Raw genomic sequence first — 21,912 nt, 5'->3', positions numbered from 1 at the left:
AAAACTAATTAAAAATAACCTTTATTCTAATGTTAAAATGTTTGTTTAAAATCTATCTTTGTGCCGATCTCTTCTTACATGCATATGTGCTAGGGGCGGGGGCTAGTGGGTGTAGTTTGGGAGTGGATGATTGTTTATTCTCTGATTTGACAACACCATTGGATTATTTTTTGTCTTATGATGTGCCCAGCAAATCATTTGGTGTACTGATGGATCAGATGACGATAGCGGCATTGGGGGATGAGCGATTGTCCTCTGAGGATGAAGTTTTAATGGGGCTGTCCCCTCTGGGGGTTATGGCCACCACCAATTTGGACCCAGAGTTGACAGCAATGCTTTCCTGGGCCGCTGTGAATATTGAACTGAGCCTTGCAGCGAGAGGATTAGTTCCTTGGTATGGGCGTGGCTCATGACCACACCGTGCCCTGGTTCTTTTTTTATTCACAAAGGATCATATAGGAGCAGACAAGCTTGTTTATGGCCCCTTTTTCAGCCGGAAGCTGCTTGTCTGCCTCCCCTATCCTCACTACCCTCGATGGTGAGGTGGCTAGGGGGTACACTGACAATCCCCAGGTGGAGAGTGCAGTTGCAGTGCATCTGTGCATGCAAAACGCTGTCCTCGTTTCCCGTCGGGGCCTGTTGGCTGTCATCTGCTCCAGTGGCTGAGGTATGCAATCCTGTGAGCCAAGCCGCCTCCTACCTGCATGTCTGGCTGTCTTGCAAGAATACTGAGCCAAAATGCACTGGATACTGGCACTAAAATGCATAAGGGTAGTACCAACCAAAGGTTGATGCAGGAACTGTATTTATCGACTGACATCGCCTGGGGCGTTGAAAGTCCACAGCACAGTCCCTTGGGAAGAAGATGTTCACACTTGTGGGTCAAGAGTGGCATTACATTGACGACCTCCAGGCATTTTTGGTCAGCTAAAAATTCCTTGTGATCCGGCCGGCCTACTCTCACGTCATCTTGAGACCCTGGCCTGGATATGTGCCAAAGGTTCCCACAACTCCTTATGCGATCAAGTAGTGAACCTGCAAGCACTGCCCCTGGAGGAGGCAGACCCAGCCTTGACGTTGCGCTTGTCCCGTAAGGGTCTTGCGTGTATACATGGACTGCACCCGGAGCTTCTGGAGTTCTAAGCAGCTCTTTGTCTGTTACGGTGGTCAACAGAAAAGGAAGGCTGTATCCAAGCAAAGGTTTGTTCACTGGATAGTGGACGCCATCGCCTGGGCGTACCATTCCCAAGGCGAGCTGCGCCCCCTGGGTGTAAGGCCCATTCCACTCAGAGTGTGGCCTCCTCTGATAAGTTGGCGCACAGCGCCTCTCTGGCAGACATTGCAGAGCTGCGGGCTGGGTGACACTGAATACCTTTGAGTGGTATTACAACCATTAACATTGAATCAGTTTCGTCCAATGGTTTGAGTAACTGGTTAGAGCTGGTCGGTGTCCTGCTTCATGCCCCATTCCCCACACAGGGATATGTGCGTCTTTCACTCCCAGTCGTGTTCCCCAGACAATGAACCCCGGTTAAGCATCCTCCAGCAACCCCGGCAATCTGACTGGGCAGAGCAGTCTGACACCAGGCCCAATGTCAGTGTTAGTTGCACTGGGCTAGGTGGCCATATGGTCGATTCACTGCAGGCGATCCCATATGTGTATTTGCATGGTAAGATTTCCCTACGGGTGAATTCGTGTCTTCCCTTGGCAGATCTTCTGTCTGTCTCCGCTATCTGTTTCCCACCCCCTTCCTTGGGCAGGACCTGACACAGAGACCTAGATCTTGCACTGCCCTGGCTAAGTCAGTCCATGGGTGTCTCCACATATCACCTCCCTTCAGGCAGGATGTGGTCTCTATAGCGGCTTTCTCCGGAAGGTTTGTTTACCCCTTTGTTCTGCCAAACTGTAACAACAAATAGGGAGATTGAAGCATTTTTTAAAGGTCAAAATCCCCTCTCTTAAGAATGTATTTCTATCTTAGGAACAACGGTTTGGCCTCTCCAGCAGCAATGTAGGTCCCTGTGGGCGCCAAGGTCAGCCAATTTGCTCTGGGGGCGTTGGGAAGGTTACGACCTTGCATAGCATTTGCCTGACACGCTGTGGCCTGTCAGCATTTGTAGTGCCATTGGTTGTGACGGGGTTCAGGTTGTGGCGTTTTCCATATGGACCCTAGTCTGTTGTCACGACATACAGACAGGGAATGTCTTGAGTACGTATGTAACCCTCATTCCCTGATGGAGGGAAAGATTCCATGAGGGAACGAGGGTTATAAGCAAAATAATATTTACATCATTTTAAAGTAAATATTCTAGGCTAGAAGAATGATTTCTCTAAAGTTTTATGCAGAACTATTCTGTATGAGTTTTATGACCTTATTTCAGCTAGATGTATTTCCCAAAAATATACAAACCACACATATTTTTTTTCTAGAAAATATATATGTACATCCATCTTTTTCACATATTGTAGCACAGTGTGTGCTGAAATCAAAATAATTGATCTATAGTGTGTTATAAGTAGCAGAAATAAGCACAAAAAAGGGCCCAAATATCACCTCAGACCCCAGAGGGTTAAATAAAGTTTAAAGAGAATGAAAGATAACATTCTTGATTTCATGGCATTTCACAAAACATCCCAACCTTTCTGGAATTGGGGTCTGGAACATTATAAATCACTGATAAAAGCACTGATAAATCATAATAATACCAAGACAGTGCATTGAGAAATAAACAGGATCAAAAACTACATTTGAATTTAATTCAAATTTAAAGAAATGTTGCTAAAAATAACATTATTTTGTACATTTGGTTTAAGGAAATGTGTTTATGTGGTTTAGGTTTTTTGAGACACCTGGATTAGAGGTTTAAAAGAAACCCCAATTAGAATATTTAATTCCAATATAGTCCTGCCTGGCATGTAATGTAATTTTTTGCTCTCTCTAACAAGAAAATACTTGTTCATAGGTGAGGTACTTTGTGATGGATGTGACAGGAAATATAGTTGGGCGTAACTGGGTGTACCATGTACTCTTTCTGTAAACCAGGCAGTTTCTTTAGGTGTGGTTTGTAAGACATTTGTAAGAATAGAGCTCAACAGTGACAACCAACTATTCTAAGTAGCCTTGGAATTTTCACATTCATTCTTTCTATGAGCATTTTTATTGCTCTGCATAATGACCTCCAGTAGGTGTGAATGTCTCTGACCAAACAATCAGAAATAGACTTCATGAGGATGGCAGGAGGGATGCACAGACCCCTACAGGCTTGACAGTGGCACCCTTGCTGCCATTAGGTTATTGGGATTAAATCCTTGAACCCATTGTCAGATCCTACACTGGTGTAGTGGGTCCTGGGTTCCTCCTAGTGCATGACAATGCCTGCCTGCCTTCTCATATCTGATTATTGTCTCAGCCCTTAATAAACGACTGCACATAGATTCAAACTCAGCCTCCGCGTTCTCGTTTCACAGCATCGCATGATTATATGTTTATAATGTGTGTTAGCATTACATGTAGATTTCAGTTTTTGTTCAATCTAATCTCTTATTGTCAAACCATTCAAATTTTTATAAAATGAAATTGTTTTGACCCAAAACACAAATTATTTTACCTTAAAACTGGTTGTCTTTAAAATACAACTTAATCCTTTCTGGATTACATTCTGCCATTAAAATTATGCTTTGCATTGGGTAGTTCTTAGCCTCCACATTGTGCATTTAAAATTGTCCCATTTACTCCATGGTAATTTGCTAAGTTATAGACAAGTTAAAACCCCAGTATTACCCTTTGCAGTAAAAATCATGGTTATTTTTGTCAGTTACGGTGCATTAGATCTAGTGTTCTGCCCACTTCAAATCAGACACAGAGATGAAATAGTGTGGTAGGATTACATTTATTTTAATGAATTATAGATTTATTTTAATTAATTAAATCTAATATCTGTAGGCTTTTTTATGTATTAATAAAAGTCGAGCGGTAGCATTGACAAGTTTGTTTATGTGTGTGTGTGCATGGCAATCTGTGATTTTATCTCTTGATAGAGAGAGGGAGAGAGTGATGTTTCTGGATTTGTGTGTATCAATTAAAGAAGCACATTAATATGGAACGATGATTAAACTGCCTTGGAACTACCTGTGCATTAAACAATTTTAATGCATATCTGCCCACTAATCAGAATCAAGTATTCAGACAGACCATGGAATAAATGTTATTATTCCAGCTGCTGTGTGAATCATTACTAATGATCTGCCTTCTATGTTTACACATGTGACGTAATGATGGCTTATATTGCTAGATGAGTCTAACAGTATTCATTTACAGAAACTGATTAATCAAATGTAAAATATTACCACATAATCTTGTATAATCACACATAAATTAAATATGTTAAAGTTACAAAAGTGATTTTGTACAAACAAAAACAAAAAGTGTTCTGTTGTTTGATTAACAATTGATACAGAAGGCAGAAACTGCTATGAACCAATATATTGTTACACACATCCATTTTCATTACCTAACCTAAGCAATAACCTAAGCATAATCTGTGTTTACAAGGATACTTGCAGAGACATGCATTTTGCATTCACTGTGTTTACACTGGACACAAGCAGTGCAGCGTGGTGAAGCAAAATACAATAGAACCGGTCTACATAGTCTACACTAAATGTGGTACAGTGCATCATAACAAATTCCTACCAGTAAACTGATACCTCTAATTATGATAACTGACACAAAGTTGAAATGATTGTCAATGGTCAATGGTCAATGGTCACTTTGTCATGTCTGTTGTAAGCAGTCTTTAGGGATGTTTGCATGCATATATGCACAACAAAGCAGAAGTTTCAATAAAGGATAAATGGATTTCCAGCACTTGCAGTAGATTTGTTTAAAATAGCTATCTATTTACAGCTGTCATGTCACGGTGTCCTGATAGCAATGCTGAAACAATGTATCGTGCAGCCCTGTTATGTACTGCACTTGCTCAAAAATTTACTTTGGATCATTTTAAACCACAAAAAGTTATGGAGTGCTGCTTTAATTATAATTTTCTAATTTTGTACTGATTACACAAAAGAACGGTACCAAAGGTTCTTGTTTACATGTGCAACCATAGACATGCTGTAGAGAGGCATAAGGACTGCTCAGAGCAATAAACTGCAATTTCCATAAAGACACCTGAGATTCATTTCACACATACGCTCTTTGCAGTGCAGTTGTGGTGCATACAGAGGTGGTACATCAATGCATTCCAGATGTGGTGCATTTGCAGCAGTGCAGTGATTGTTTCCGCAACAAGACTATCTTTGCTGTGCACTAACAACTAAATTAAAATAAAAGTGCATTGTTTGTGCACAAACATGGATTGACACAAAATTGTAGTAATTACACTATAAATGCATATCATTTCTAAGACACAGATGGCACAGTCCGATAGAGTAGACACCTGACTAGAGTAGCAATTAAATTATCCAACAATGCTTAGATGATAATGATAATAATACCAACTTCATTATATTTATAATAATATATATTATTATACAGTAGTTATATCTGTAATTAATTTCTGTAATTACATTTATAATACATTTGTAATTACACTGATGACCCATCCCTTACACCTTAACCCACCCTTAAACCTACCCATCCCACCAAACCTGTCCCTAACCCTTTCCATATCCCACCTCAATAGCAGCAAAAGTGTTTTACAACATGAACACAATAAGTAAATTTGAATGCGTTGACAATTATACATAATTCTATAAATACATACATGGCCTTAACCGCTATGTATTTACAGATTTTTTTTTGTAATTCCATACATAGCAGTTAAGGCCACCTAATATAAAGTGTGACTGAAAATACAAAAAAATAGTCAAACTTACCTGGCCAAATAGTTAAACCCACTTCGTACTACAGACGGCAAAAGATTTCAGGTGGGACTACTGTTCGGATGACCAGCGGCAGTTGAAGGAGAAATTTGGAAACCTGTATAAAAACAGTTTAAAATCATTATTTTGCACTACATAGGATCCCACCAAAATGCGAATTACATAATTTACCTTTAACTACAGCCAACCATTTCAAATACAACTACATAACATTTTTTTATTGTAGCTTTATTTTTGGCTTGGTTACCTGCAGTGGCATATTCAATCAATAAGAAAACGGTTAAATCCCATAACCAAATACAAAATATGCTAAAACTTGTTGGACCTATGAGTTAGTATTCCGTGCAAGGTTTATAATCAGAACAACAGCATCCCCATGGTCAAACATGAAGGTGAACTACACTTGTTATGGGGGTACTTTGCAGATACAGGAAATGAAAATCTTGGCATAGGGACAATGTGGATTCTTTGAAGTACCAGACCATTCTGGAAACCATTCTGTATGTGTGTGGGTCTCCACAAGGACAAAAATACCAATAAATTATCTGAACCATTGATACCTCACACTGCTACTCTTTCATTAGATGCAATGAAACCATTCAACAATTTGGAGTGGAACTATTTGTGGGCAGTGCCAGATCACCTAGGTTTTAGCTCTAACTTTATAAATATGATTAAAATCCTTCAGCTACCATTCTTACTGGACAAAGTTCACAAAAATTTCCAATTGGAAAGGGACTCGCCAGGGTGTCCTCTTTCACCATTACTATTTGCTCTATCTCTAGAACCTCTTGCTCAAGCTGTACGGCAGTCAGTACTTATATTTCCAATATCTGTTAAGAATACTTCACATCACATATCTTTATTTGCAAATAATATATTGCTATTTTTAGACAATCCAATTTACTTAAATTTATTTAATCAGTTTAGTAATCTATCAGGGTAAAAAATCAATTGGACAAAGTCATATCTGCTCCCTCTCAATTTTTGTTGGGTGTGCAACATTTTCTGGTTTTATTCCAGTTGTGCAATCTTTTACATACTTAGATATCTATCCATGCGTACAGGATATTGTCTCAAAAATCTTAACAAAAACTTGGCTAAAGTCACCTCAGAGAGGCAAATTGGACATATCTTCCTACTTCTTTCCATTCAAGAATATCTGTTAAAATGAACATTCATCTATGATTCCTCTACCCCCACCAGCTTGCTATTGGAAAAAACTTGATTCAGTAATTTCTCAGTATATTTGGAAAGGTAAACATACCCAAAATAAATTATCTACTTTACAGAGTAACAGATCAGATTGCAGCTGGTCCTTCCCCAATTTAAAATTATATGCTGACTCCTTTACTCTTCGTGCAATGGTGCCTGGATTAAACCAAATGTGTCAACCTCATGGTGGGCCATTGAAGAATCTCTTGTTTCTCCACACAGTATAGAGCATTTGGTTTTTGCTTCTCACTTAGACAATGTAAACTTTGTTTTGGCCCTATCATAACATATTTTTTATCTACTTGGAGAACTGTTGCCAGGAAAATAGAGCCAAACTTGAAATGGCATCGTCATTTGTTTAACTATAATATTTTTTATCAAGTAAAAACTCACTTTCCTGCCCACAATGGATTAAATGTAACTTAAATTGGTGTCATTTTTGATGACAAAGGCCTGAAATCATTTCAAGATACTAAGACCCTTTTAACCTACCAGGAACCTCCTTTTTTATGTACCAGGTCAGTGCTTTGCGCATACACAGTTCCCTTGGATGCACAATTACATGTACATCCCTTGTGAAAAGTAATTCTTCCCACAGATAATTCTGTAATTTCTGCTTCAATTATTTACTATTTTCTCCTCAAACAATCACACAAACCAATGTCCCTAATAACTATCTTGTAAAAGGATACCAGTGGTGACTTACAAACTTTTTTTTGATCAAATGTGGCAGACAATTACATCATCAACAAAAAATCCAAGTCATTAGATGATCCATTGGCATAGACTTTATTTGTCTCCTTTAAAACGCTTCTATGTGCATGTGTCACCTTCCCCAAATTGCAATCCATGTCGGTACATATTTACTTTTTTGGGGAATGCTCTACAGTTTCTCCTTTCTGGTCTCAGCTTGCTCATGACATATCATTCTTACTGGAAAGGGATGTGTGCTGACTCCAGATCTTTTCTTCTTAAATGACTTTTCAGAATTTACTTTGTCTCCGCAACAGAGGAAATTACGCTTAACTGCTCTTACTGCTGCAAAGAAAATTAGTCAGTCTCTGGGTCCCTCCCCATTCAATGACCAGACGTCTATGGGGCTTATTTTTGCTGGACATTGTTTCTATGGAACTATCCACAGCTTGTATTCATGGAGCAAAGACAAATACTTGTCTTGTGGAGTGCCATTTTTGACATTACATGATATTACACTTTGTATGTTCCTCCACTGCAATATTATATATTTTCTGCAGAACATTTGCGCGCTGTCATATACATGTACTTTTCAGTGTGTGCTGTATGTAATTTAAGTATTACCTTGAGTTTATTTGAAAAAAAAAAAATGGATTCCCAATGCACACAAACTTCCCAGAATACTGAGTGCCTAGTTGGTTACAGTGCTTACTTCATTTTAAATTTTATTTTTATGCAATATTTATTAAATATTTATTTATTTGTAAAAATTTCTGGGACATCACACTAGCAGAGGGAGACCTCTCCTCTCCCTTTTGCTACACAGGTGCACTTCCTTTTCCCTCTTTATTTTTGACTAATGTGTGTATGATTATTGCCTTGTTTTATTCACATTCACAGATTTCCTCTTGCTTTGCTTGGACTGCCTTCCTGCTTATGAACTCTGCCTGCCAACGTTTATGTTTTCTGTATACTGATTTGAATTAGTTTGCTGTGGAATCTAATAAACATCTGCATATCAAGATTCAAGATTTTATTTGTCACATACAATTTGTAAAAGTACAACTTGTAGTCAAATGTTATTCTGGTACATTCCAGGACTGTGCAAAGAGAAAGAAGAAAATGTATTAAATGTAGAATGTAAAATAAATACAGCAAAAAATATACATAAAAATAACAATCTATAATGACAATAAAATAAAATGTAAAAATGTACACTGTAAACAGGTAAGTGGCTATGTAGAGGTAGAGTGTGCAAATGTACAAATTATGTTAGTAAAGTGCAGATGCAAGAGTAACAATGGCATTATACTATCGCAGTTCTTATAGTGCGGCAATTGTCTGTGCAGAGGAGACTGATGGCCTGGGGGAAGACTACTCTGCACAGACAATTGCCGCACTATAAGAAGGATAAGGATATGGATCCATAAGGATATGGATCCAAACACAGCCTCAGCCTCGTTACATAATACTTTGCCACTAAATGATTCAGTGGAAGTTTACAATCTGCAAGCGACATTTGCTTATCAAAACAACATTCTCCAAGACTATCAGGGACATCTGGGTAAACTACAAGCTGCTAATGACTACCTTACACAGCACATCTGATTGCTACCACCAGCTATGCCTAAGAATGCACGTATTGCTCTACCCGATAAATTGATGGTACAGGCGGGCAGAAATCTTTTTCAGACATGGGGGATGATTTTGTGTCTGATGAGAAGAAATGAGCTTTCCTCATGTCTCTGTTAATTGGTAAAGCGATTGACTGGGCCACAGCTGTCTGGGACAGGAATAGTTTTTTTTTTAAAGTTAATATATGAATATATAATATATGAATATTGTGATGAGCGTCCCGAGGAACAGCATCGCCTGATTTATTGTAATGGCCACAAATGACGTCGAAGCATACCTTGGGACAACTGCAAGGGCTGAAGGGTGGCACCTGGACGGCTGGGCTAGAGTGTTGCCATCCCTTCTCTCTCCCCCGCAAGGTAGCGGAAAAGTACTGGAACTCAAAGAGAGATCCACGCTCTCCTCGGAATGTCTTCCATCTCGGCCTGCAGTTGTTCCATGACTGGTGTGCTGCGTCGGCTGCCTCTCCCCTTGAGTGTCACCATCACCTCATCCCTTATTCGGCACCCTTCACCAGGCTCCCAATGGGAGTGGGCATGTGTGAGAGAAGAGGTGTGGTATTGGACATGTCTAACGGTGTATGGCGAGGCACGCCTGAAGTGGATCAAGCTTAGTCACCGCCGCAGTTAAATGACGAGCGTGCCTCTCCTCAGGAGACCGGTCTCTTCCCCCGTGCATGCACGCTGATGTCATGTCTGTCAATAGCTCCTCCCACCACACTGGGAATATAATCCTCGGGTGCCAGCCCAACCACAAGCGGCCAAACTCTCTCGCCTGGCCCAGCACTGGCTGTTAGAGGGGGCCCCGTCAGCCAGCCAGGTGGCGGAGCGTGTTGTGGTCGATTGGTTCCTGCGAGCCCTTTCCCGAACGCACCATCAGGCAAACTACACACTGCCTTTGAAACACATGGAACAAATATTTTGCTTTTATGTATTCCCCAAGGATATTGTTTCTGACCGAGGCCCGCGGATTACATCCTGTGTATGAAGGACACCTGCTGTCAACAGCTCAACATTAACGTGAGCCTTACCTCCAGTTACCTTCCATAGGCCAGTGGCCAATTTGAAAGACTTAACCAAGAAATCTGACTCCTGTGCAAGAAATTCAATTATGTGTGTCCATTTCGAATTCTCAGACAGATTACACCAAATTCTTACCATTTAGATTTACATTTCAATTACCATATCTCACCCACTTTTCATGTCTCCCTGCTCAAGCACACTTGTAGAGGGGAGAGAGGGACCAGGATGAAGTCTCTGAAGAGAATAGGTCTTATTTAGTTCTCTCTTCTGTCATCCCAATTAAACAGGGATTTCATGTTGTGCACTCTGTAGCTCCTCTGTGTGAGCATGATGTCTCCTCTGAATTGTGAATAGCAAAAATGCATCAGGCAAATGTTCTAATCAGGGACAGAAATGAACTTTTTCATTCACCAGTGAATTTGGCTACAAAATTGTTGTTACATTGATAACTTCTATTAGCAAAGAAAAAAAACACATAAATAAACCAACAACTTGAGGCTGTCTACACTGGACATAACAAAGCAACTGTTGCAAATCATTTAGAGTCAGTACTACGAGTGTGCGACAAACAAAATATTTTCATTGATTTTATTGATAAAGATAATTAGACAATATTTTGCTGAGTGTGTTATTTTGCTAATATCTTAAGCACTGCCGTGGACAGCTGACTTCTAATGTTTTTAATATTTTTGGTATCCTGTGTAGCGGTCAGTTCACAGCAGTGTTAAAAAATGTATCTTTCCAATACGTTTAAACTGATTTTTACATTTAAATTTTTCACCTTTATAAAGCCATTTTTTAGAAATTTTCAAATTGCTATATTTAATCAGTTAATTATAATAAAAAATAAATGTAGGCTGTTTACTTAAATTAAATCAGTATGAAGGAAATTCATCTTTGCAGAAGTTGCAATGAAGTGGCATTTAGATATGTTTGCTCTCACAGTGTTTACAGAAACATTTCAGAAACATTTTCATTAGCAAGTTCTAATAAAATTCTAAATAAACATACCATTTAAATATCAATAAAATGGGGGGTGTATATGCTTTTATCATTTGTTATAACAGTATAACAGTGCGAATAAACAGTGCTAAAAAAGCTTTACTGTTCTAACAACACAGATTTGGTTATTATTATAATTGAATTGTTACAATAAACACGCAACACACATTGTCTTTGTCATCACAGAATCTGACCAATGAGAATATGTACGTCATTATCAAGGCTCTCGCAGACGGTTCTGAGCAACTGAAAAGTTTGATTATGGCCCTCTTTGTGTGATACCAATTAACTAGATGAACTGTTATAAATTATATATATATCTGGCCGCTTATCTTGAATTATGTGCTCATTCAAGTCTGAATCGAGTAGTGAAAGAATGCTGTCTAAATGTGCCAGGTTAGTCTACCAGCTGAGTAATCATAACATACAAAAATTAACCCGCCAAACTAGTAATTTAACAGCATTCCCCACCATAGCTGATTTTACTCACATTTGGTGGGTGTTAATTTCAAACCATGATTCTAAAAAATTAACAAAGAATGGAGTCATTTCAGATAGTTGCAGATATGTGGTCATGATTGGCATGTGCTTGGATGCCAAGCGGAGATCCTGTCATGGATAGCAAAAGACAGTTTTCTTAAAAACAGTAAGACAGTGTTGTCTCACACAGTGCCTGTCATACTCTGCCAGACTCATATCAGCAAACAAAAAAGTCAGCTGGCACTGGCTTTTTCTTTAAAAAAGATGAGAGAGACAGGGAATGATTGAAACACAGAATATAAATTAAACACAGACTCAAAGTGCCACATCTAAAGGAATTTAGAGATAGATTGTAATTGACTCTGTTAGAGTTAACAAACTAAACCTTGTTGGCAAGTGTTGGTAAATGAATAATACTGTAGGCAACAGCATATTTTAGGTATTCTAGGGCCCAGTTTTAAGGCAGGTCCCTCTGACTTCCACAGTGGAGAAAGGCAATAAATTGTGATTGGATCTTGGTGGATTAAACACAAAGTTCCGTATTATACACTGCAAAAAAACACAATTTGAAAACACATCAGATCTCAGTAGAAAAAACTATAATTCTGGATATTTATCCTGATATAAACTGGGTCATTTGTTAGGAATGAAAAGATTACACATCATTTGATTGAAATTAAAATTATCAACTACAAACGGCTGAATTCACAGAAACCGCAAAAATCAAAGTGAAATTATGCAGCAGGCTAGTTCATTCTGCTAAAATTTCATTGCAGCAACTTAAAATTGTACTCATTATTTTTTATGGCCCCACATGAATGTATGCATACCTGACAACATTGGGGCATATTCATTAATGAGACGACAGATGGTGTTCTGCGTACTTTCGCCACTTGAGGCCAGGCATTGTGCACCAGGAGGAACCCAGGACCGACTGCACCAGCACAGGTTCTGACAATGGGTCTAAATATTTCATTTTGATACCTAATGACAGTTTATTGCAATGAAAGATATCTCATTGCGAATAGGAGGAGGATTAAACACATGTAGCATGATTGTGCGTGGTGCAGAAGTAGTAGGAACCTTCGCAGTGTTACCTGTTTGTGGGTACAAAAAAGCTTTTGCCAGACCTGGCGCAAATTCTTAGGTTGGGCCACTGAAAGGTCTTCTACTCTCTTCAGAGAAGTGATCGCAAGTAAGAACGCAGTCTTAATAGTGAGATGGCGATCAGAAATCTCTTCTATAGGCTCAAAAAGGGGTCTGCCCAGTAGCACCACTGCCAGGTCCTACATAGAGACACAAGCTCGTACTGGAGGTCTCAACCTTAGCGTACCACGTAGGAAGCGTATTTCTAGGGGGTGTCCTGCCTTCAAATGGTGATTGGTAAGCCAATAATGCCGCCACGTGCACCTTTAATGTGGAGTGGGATAACCCTGCAGAGAATCTAGCCTACAGATACTCCGGAATCGTACCAACTGTGCAGTTAACTCAGCCTTGCTGGCAAACTCTACACCATAAAGTGAAGAACTTCCACTTCAGAGCATACACTTTCCCAAAACCCCATCCATACAGAAAGGAGAAAAAAACCCTTCATTAATCTAGGTGTTCTGGTCTCTGATGGTGCTGATCCACCATCTAATCTGGATACAAACTGAGAAACAGAATAAGAAAGAAACAAGACTAATATTAGTGCAGATACCATTCTTTTTACAATGTCACAAATACATTGTGTTTTATGAGGAGTGCCCACCAAAGTGGGCATAATGCTGAAATTTGACGGAGGAAACTCGAACTGGATTCAGTAACCTCTCTCTACAATCTGCAGGACCCATTGAGACATCTTCCACACTGGTAAATGGTTTACTAAGCCTCTCGAAACTGGCCTCTGCTTGCACATGTGTGTCTGCTGACAGTCATAGTCGCCACTGAGTACTCATGCCCCAAACCGTCAGTATAGCACATAACACCTTGGGGTGCAAAGGTGGAGGCACGCTGTTTGACAGAGAGCTTGGCAGTGAAGCCGACTTTGCCGCTTTTGCTTTTATGCTTTCTTGGTTGCTGATGTCACCCGCCATGACGTCACACCCTTCCTTTGGTCCGATTCTACAGCAGATTCAGAGCGTGGTCAAGCGAGAGGCATTCCCATAGGATTTCTGGACGCAGTTCGAGTTCCCAAAAAGGAACTGGCATTTTGGATGAGTAAAACAGATATTTTTTTAAACAGGGTCCCAGAGTAGATAAATCTGAAAATGTTTTCTGAAACAATGATGGCATCAGTTGACGTCTCAGCCCTAATCAGACTCAGCAGCAACAAAAACATGAACAAACACTGAACGATTATCCTTCCTAGCACTAACACAGATTAATAAATGTATTGTTCCATGTTTGTTGTATACCACATACAAGGGCAGGGCACCCAAAGCCCCAAACACTAGGGGCTCCTCAAGACAATTTGCTGTTGCATTTCAAGTAGAGTTGCCAACCGACTCATATTTAAGGTATCAGATTTTGCAGTCATACGTGTAGTTGTCCAACTGAATTGATGGTCAATACTTGTCAACTGATGTTTTACATTACATTAAGGAACATTAAGGCAGACAGAAAAGTTTAATCAGCCTCTAACAGTAAAACTTATCTTATCAAGATGGATCTTAACTCTCCTTACTAGTCCATCTGAATCTATAGTTGTTTCTACGATTCTACCTAGAGGCCATTTATGTCTAGGCAAATCATTGTCCTTGACAATCACTATGTCTCCTGCTGACAAGTTTCTTCTTGGGGTATGCCAGCGCTGTCTAAGAGCAATGTTAGAAAGATACTCTTTAAGCCAGCGACCCCAGAATTGCTCGGCAAGATACTGCACATGACGCCATCTCTTTCTTGCATAAAGATCTTCCTCAGTAAACCTACCAGGAGGAGGTAAAGCAACGGAGGACTTCATGGTAAGAAGATGGTTTGGTGTTAATGGTTCAAGATTGTTTGTCACTTAGATTGTCAACAGTTAATGGGCGACCATTTACAATCGACATTGCTTCATAGAAAAATGTCATTAGAGATGAGTCGTTGATTATTTCAGACGTGACTGAAAGTGTGGACTTGAGAACACTCTTCACCGTCCGAATCTGATGCTCCCATATGCCTCCTGCATGACTTGCAGATGGTGCATTCATCACAAGATCACATTGATTCTCAGCCAAGAATGTTTTCAACCTATTGGAATCCAGTTCTTTAAAGGCTTCAGCAAACTCATTTTTTGCACCAACAAAGTTAGTCCCTTGATCAGATTTAATCTGTCGAACCGCTCCACGAATGGCAATAAGACAGCGCAAGCCATTAATAAAGGAATCTGTGGAAAGTGTATCGAGCATTTCAATATGAATGGCACGAGAGGAAAAACAAGTAAAGAGGAGTCCATATCTATTGTGTCGTTCAACCTTGCTTGACAGGGAATGGGCCAAAACAATCCATACCACAATAAGTGAAGGGTGGAGAGGGATTCACTCTCTCTGAAGGTAAACAAGCCATTTTTTGCTTCTCTACTGATCTCCTAAGTTTTCTGCAAATCACACAGTTGCGAATATAAGATGCAGCAGCATGATTAATGCCAAGAATCCAATAGCCCCTTGCACGGATTCCATTAATGGTAAAACCTCTACCTTGATGCTTAATTCCTTCGTGGCAATCAGCTATAATCCATCTTGTGATGTGATGGTCTTTAGGAAGGATTACAGGATTTTTAAATAGACTACAAGACACATTGTCAAGCCTTCCTCCCACCTTAAGTATACCATCACTGTCAAGAAATGGATTGAGATAAAGAGGAGATGGCGCCGTTGAGTTTGGCTGCCGTCACGACCGCTCCTGCAAAACTTTTTGTTTTTCTGTTAATTGTTAGTATTTTGGATAGTCTGCGCGGTTTTCTTTATATAAGATGGCTATTACTACATACGACCGAGCCACTCTTATATCTATTGGTGTACAACTTTCGCCGCTTTTAAACCCAGACCCATGTTGGCCGTGTGGGGCCTTGATGAACAGACACGAACCATAAAAGGGGGAATTGCTCTAGAACCAGGTCGCAAAACCGCGCATCCTCCGCACCCCGGACCATAAAGGCAATCAAGATGGTCCGCAGAGCGATGCAGAGCGCCGCAAAGTCTACCAAACATTCTCAAGGGACTGTCGCTGCAGTGAGCTCGGCCAATCCGAGTGTACCCACGTCAAGATTGGGATGATTGAAATGCAGCATCTGGTCGACAGCCCGATAACGCGTTCGGTGCACTGACCTGGGACCAGTTCTACCAAGCCACCAAGTCAAAAGGTGATGAGACTCCCGCCGTGAATCAACGTGTGTTCAGGACAACCTTACACTTTCAACCCCCCCAAGGAGGTTTGCTCTGTCCCAACACACATTCCTTAAAAGCGCGCCTTTTCCCTTTCGCTACAACAAAGGAACTGCCAGAACACACATAAAACTACTAAACGAACAATCTAAATGCCTTCCTTTCAAACAAATATAGGTTCATTTGCAAATGACTGTTCAATAAATGTTTTGGGGATGTATGTAGGAACCGCTATATACTCTCTAAATAATCCTCTAACAGAGAGCGTTCCATAAGCGCTAGATAATGCATGTTTGATATCAAATTGAAGCTTACGATGTTTCCAATATCGTGGTGAATGAATATGTGTGTTTGTGCAATGCACAACAGTGTATTCCACTTATAAGCTTTTGATAAGGAACAGAAGTGCAGAATGTCAATTCTAACTGGGATAAAGTATGCACGAAACCGGAGTCGAAAGCAGGCGTGAACACGCCCCTTCGACCTCGGGATTGGACAACTGCCCAGGGCACGGCCCAAAACTTGCACCTCAAAACGCAGGAACAGAGCTCCCTTGTCGAGTCGAGTCAGTCGGAGTCGAGTCGAGAAAACTTCTTCGGAACCACCGGGAGTCGCAGGGGAATTCGGGTCGCTGCAGGAATTGCCACGGAAACGGAGAAACTTCGGAACTTGGAGAAGTTAGAAGACTCTGAACAAGAACGACCCGATACCCTCGACTCCGGTCCGCTCCGTCACATCACTCCACGGACACTCACTGCCCTTTCCATAACCAACCCGGTTCATCCAAAGCGAACCACCAAGCTAGAGAGACTTCATTCAAACGGCCCGGGAAACCCGACCGCGTCATCCCACGGACGAGCCTGACCAATCAGCAAGCCGGGATTTCCCCAGACAAGCCGAGTGGTAAAACTACCTTTTCATCTCTACTGAATTGGCGCAGACACATATAAGCAAGGCTAAAACCTAACTTTGCTTTGTTGGTGCTCTTAGTGCGATCTCAGAACTAGCTAACAGACTTTGGACAGACAATTATCCATCGTGAATGTATGTGCATGTTTAGTCTTCTCAGTGTAGTCTTGTCAATTAGTAGGTACTGTTTAATAAATTTTGTTTCATTATTACGAATTCTCGTTTGTGTGTTATGTGACTGGAAAGTTAAACTCATGCCCAGATCCGTTGTTACCTGCTCGAGGTAAAGCGAAAATCAGATAAACAGGTAAAGTCCAATTGATTTATTTTGCTGATCACAGAGTAAATTCATATTGGTAACATACATTTAAATTGCCCTAAAACGCTGGACGTATTAGGTGATTTAAAGGTATACTTGAATTGCATACCAACGTGAATCTTTTAAGATTCAATTCCCCAAACTTGAATTAAGAGCTAATCCAAGTGATAATTCATAATTATCATAATTATAATTAATTAAAAGATTATAATCTTACAGCCGAGCGAGATCCTGACGAAGACAAAAGGACGCGACCCGCACCGGCGTCCACGAGGGAAACGAGCCGGCGTCAGGAACAGGTTGAGGGCACGCTCACACCGCGCTCCCCTACCTAGTGTCCTGTTAGCCAACGTCAAGTCTCTGGAAAACAAGCTTGATGACCTCAGGGCAAGGATCAAGTTCCGGAGAGACATTCGGGACTGCAACCTCCTCTGCTTCTCCGAGACATGGCTGAACCCAGCAGTACCGGACCACGCCATACAACCGGCCGAGTTTTTCTCTGTTTACCGCATGGACAGAACAATGGAGTCGGGGAAGACACGGGGAGGTGGAGTGTGTCTGATGGTGAACAACCGCTGGTGCGACAGCGCGAGCGTTGTTCCTCTCTCACGCTCCTGCACACCAAACCTGGAACTTCTGACCATCAAATGTCGCCCTTTCTATCTTCCACGGGAATTCAGCTCGGTCATAGTCAGTGCCGTTTATATTCCACCTCAAGCGGACATGGACACTGCAATATGGGACTTACACGACCACCTCACAACACACCAGTCACAGCACCGGGACGCCGCACTCATTGTGCTGGGGGATTTTAACAGTGCAAACCTTAAGCGCGCACTGCCGAACTTTCACCAGCACATCACCTGCCCCACCAGGGGCGAAAGGACACTGGATCACTGCTACACACCCTTCAGAGACAGCTACAAGGCAAAATCATGCCCACCGTTTGGTAAATCGGACCATGCCGCAATTTTCCTCGTACCTCTTTACAAACAGAGGCTGAAACAGGAAGCCCCGGTACAGAGGGAGGTGTCACGCTGGTCTGACCATTCGGTGGCCGCTCTGCAGGATGCTTTGGATGACGCAGACTGGGCCATGTTCAGGTGTAGCTCCGAGGACGTCAACGTGTTCATGGAAGCGGTGGTGGGATTCATCGGGAAATGACACGGTAGAGAAAACCGTCATCAGGACGTTTCCCAACCAGAAGCCGTGGGTAGACAAAACTATCCGCGACTCTCTGAGATCCTGCTCCGCAGCCTATAACACGGGATAGTCACCGGGGATATGACCAAATACAAGGCTGCGTCGTACAGCGTGCGCAGAGCGGTAAAGGAGGCAAAGAGGTGCTACAAGAGGAAACTAGAGTCACAGTTTCAACACAGTGACTCTAGGAGCCTTTGGCAGGGACTGAGAAACATCACGGACTATAAAACGCCAACCTCCAGAGTGGAGAGCGCAGATGCTTCTCTGGCAGACGAGCTAAATAACTTTTATGCTCGTTTCGAGGCTGCAGCTAATCACGCTAGCGCCGCTAGCGGCATGATGAACAGCATGCATGCCGAGAGAGCCAGAGAGGAAATCGCGTTCACCATTTCGGAGCACGACGTAAGGAGGGCATTCAGGAGAGTGAACACCAGGAAGGCAGCAGGACCTAACGGCATCACAGGTCGGGTTCTGAGAGCCTGTGCTGACCAGCTAGCACCGGTGTTCACTGAGATATTTAATCTCTCCCTGAAACAGTCTACAGTCCCCTCGTGTTTCAAACAGTCCATCATTGTTCCTGTGCCGAAGAAACCTCAACCATCTTGCCTGAATGATTACCGCCCTGTAGCTCTGACATCTGTAGTGATGAAGTGCTTCGAGAGACTCGTCAGAGACTTCATCACCGCATCACTACCGGACACACTGGACCCACTACAGTTTGCCTACCGCCAAAACCGGTCTACGGAGGATGCCATCACACACCTCCTCCACACAACCACAAGCCACCTGGATTTTAGTACAGGGAACTATGTGAAAATGCTGTTCGTGGACTATAGTTCAGCGTTCAACACCATAGTTCCCTCCACGCTCACCTCGAAGTTGGAGGTCCTGGGACTCAGTCCATCCCTGCGTCACTGGATCAGCAACTTTCTGACCGACAGACTACAAGCCGAACGGATGGGAAAACACACCTCATCCTCCCTCACTCTCAGCACTGGAGCCCCTCAGGGTTGTGTTCTGAGCCCCCTGCTGTACTCGCTGTACATGACTGTGTGGCCACTACAAACTCCACCACCATCGTTAAATTTGCTGACGACACTGTCGTGGTGGGCCTGATCTCCAACAACGATGAGATGGCCTACCTTCAGGAGATCAACAACCTGGAGAGATGGTGTCAGGAGAACAATCTGCTCCTGAACGTCAGCAAAACAAAGGAGTTAATAGTGAACTTCAGCACGAAGCAGGTGCGCTCTTACCATCCCATCATGATCGACGGGACCCCAGTGGAGAGAGTGGACAGTTTTCGGTACCTGGGTGTTAACATCATGCAGGACCTGTCTTGGTCCTGTCACATCAACACCCTGGTGAAGAAGGCCCGGCAGCGTCTATACCATCTGAGGCGCTTAAGGGACTTCAGACTCCCATCTCAGGTGCTCAGGAACTTTTACACCTGCACCATTGAGAGTGTCCTGACGGGGAACATAGGTGAAAACAGCACCATGCAGGACAGGCGAGCTCTTCAGAGGGTGGTGCGGTCAGCTGAGCGCACCATCCGCACTGAGCTCCCTGTGCTGCAGCACATCTACAACAAGCGGTGCTGTACCAGGGCCAGGAAGATCGTGGAAGACCTCAGCCATCCCAACAATGGACTCTTTTCTCTGCTGCGTTCAGGAAAGCGCTTTCGTTCCCTGAAGGCAAACACAGAGAGAATGAGGAGGAGTTTCTTCCCGCAGGCCATTCAAAGTCTGAACCAGAGAACACCCTAATCACCGGGATTCCCATGTTCACCCCTCTTTCCCCAGATACTCGCCACTTACATTTGGACAATTGCACTAGTCACTTTGCACTGGACATTGGCACAGCCACTTTACACTTTACACTTTATATCTTATACTTTATATTCTATACTTTATTTTATTTTTTATATTTTACTTTGCACACTTCTTTTTATACATATTTTTTATATTTTATATTTATATATACATTTAAATTTTGTTTTCTATTTTGATGCTGGACGGTTGTAAAGAACATTTCACTGCATGTCATTACCATGTATGTATGTGTATGTGACAAATAAAATTTGAATTTGAATTTGAATTTGAGATTGTACAAGTCACTATGAGATGACAGTGATGTTCTCTTGCTTAACACTTTCAAATCCTCTTGGAATATATCCTTTTGTAAATGTGTAATTATTATGTGCTCTGCCCTTTTTCTTTCCTCAACAATAGGAAAATCAATCCCTTTGAACTTACGAATTCGTCGTTGGATGCATGCAATTGCTTTAACTGCCTGAGACCAAGATTAAAACTTGGAAAAATGATCGACAAAGCTTCTATGTTCTATGGCTTGTGAATTAAGTACCAGAGCACCTCGGACTTCTACATCATCTGGTTGCAGCTCAAGGACCTCATTGAAGACTGGAATTATTTCCTTGTTCCACAAAAATGTTGGCCCTGTAAACCAGTCAGAGGAAGTCAGTTCCTTAACAGTGAGGCCTCTTGAAGCGTAGTCTGCTGGATTCTCTTTTGTTGAGACATACCTCCATTGTTGTGGAGTGGTACGTAGATGGATCTTTTGTACTCGGTTCGCAACAAAGGTATGAAATCGTCGCACCTCATTATTGATGTATCCTAGGACCACCTTGGAATCTGTCCAAAAGAACTCCTTGATGTCAGTATACTAAAGTTCTCTTTTGAGGATCTGACTGACATCCACAGAAACAACAGCTGCTGTTAATTCCAATCTTGGGATAGTTGTTACTTTTATTGGAGACACACGAGATACAAATTTGTGAAGTCTAAGGACACCAGTAGCAAAGAGTTTTCTGGCTTCCTGGGCCAGTTGGATTGCTTCCTTTGCTGTCTGTACGCTTGTGACACCATCATCCACATAGAAATCATTCATTATGAACTGGAAACCCAAGGGATACTGATTTTTATTACCTTCCGCTAGGTACTTTAGTCCATAGTTCACACATCCAGGGGATGAAGATGTTCCAAACGGATGTACTGTCATTCGGTACTCCTGAGGCAGTTCTGATAAGTCTCCATTCCTCCACCACAAGAAATGTAGGAAATCTCTGTCGGCTTCACGCGCATAAAACTGGTTAAACATTTTCTCCACATCGCATATTAATGCAACAGGGTGCTGACGAAATCTAAGAAGGATACCAATCAAACTATTCATCAGATCAGGTCCTTG

At 41.8% G+C, this 21,912-nt stretch overlaps 1 protein-coding gene across 3 annotated transcripts in view; it reads right to left on the bottom strand.

Annotated features, from left to right (window-relative positions):
• Window positions 1-21,912, bottom strand: part of LOC122354128 (band 4.1-like protein 1) — a 150,167-nt gene that overhangs the window by 109,892 nt on the left and 18,363 nt on the right. For all 3 annotated transcript variants that reach the window (XM_043252168.1, XM_043252174.1, XM_043252175.1), the window contains exon 2: window positions 5,882-5,984. The gene's annotated coding sequence lies outside the window, so the exon portion shown is untranslated. The remainder of the gene's footprint in view (window positions 1-5,881; window positions 5,985-21,912) is intronic.

The sequence above is a fragment of the Puntigrus tetrazona genome, chromosome 11, assembly GCF_018831695.1.
Source record: "Puntigrus tetrazona isolate hp1 chromosome 11, ASM1883169v1, whole genome shotgun sequence".
Classification (NCBI taxonomy): domain Eukaryota; kingdom Metazoa; phylum Chordata; class Actinopteri; order Cypriniformes; family Cyprinidae; genus Puntigrus; species Puntigrus tetrazona.
This window is presented reverse-complemented; position numbering and strand designations above follow the sequence as displayed.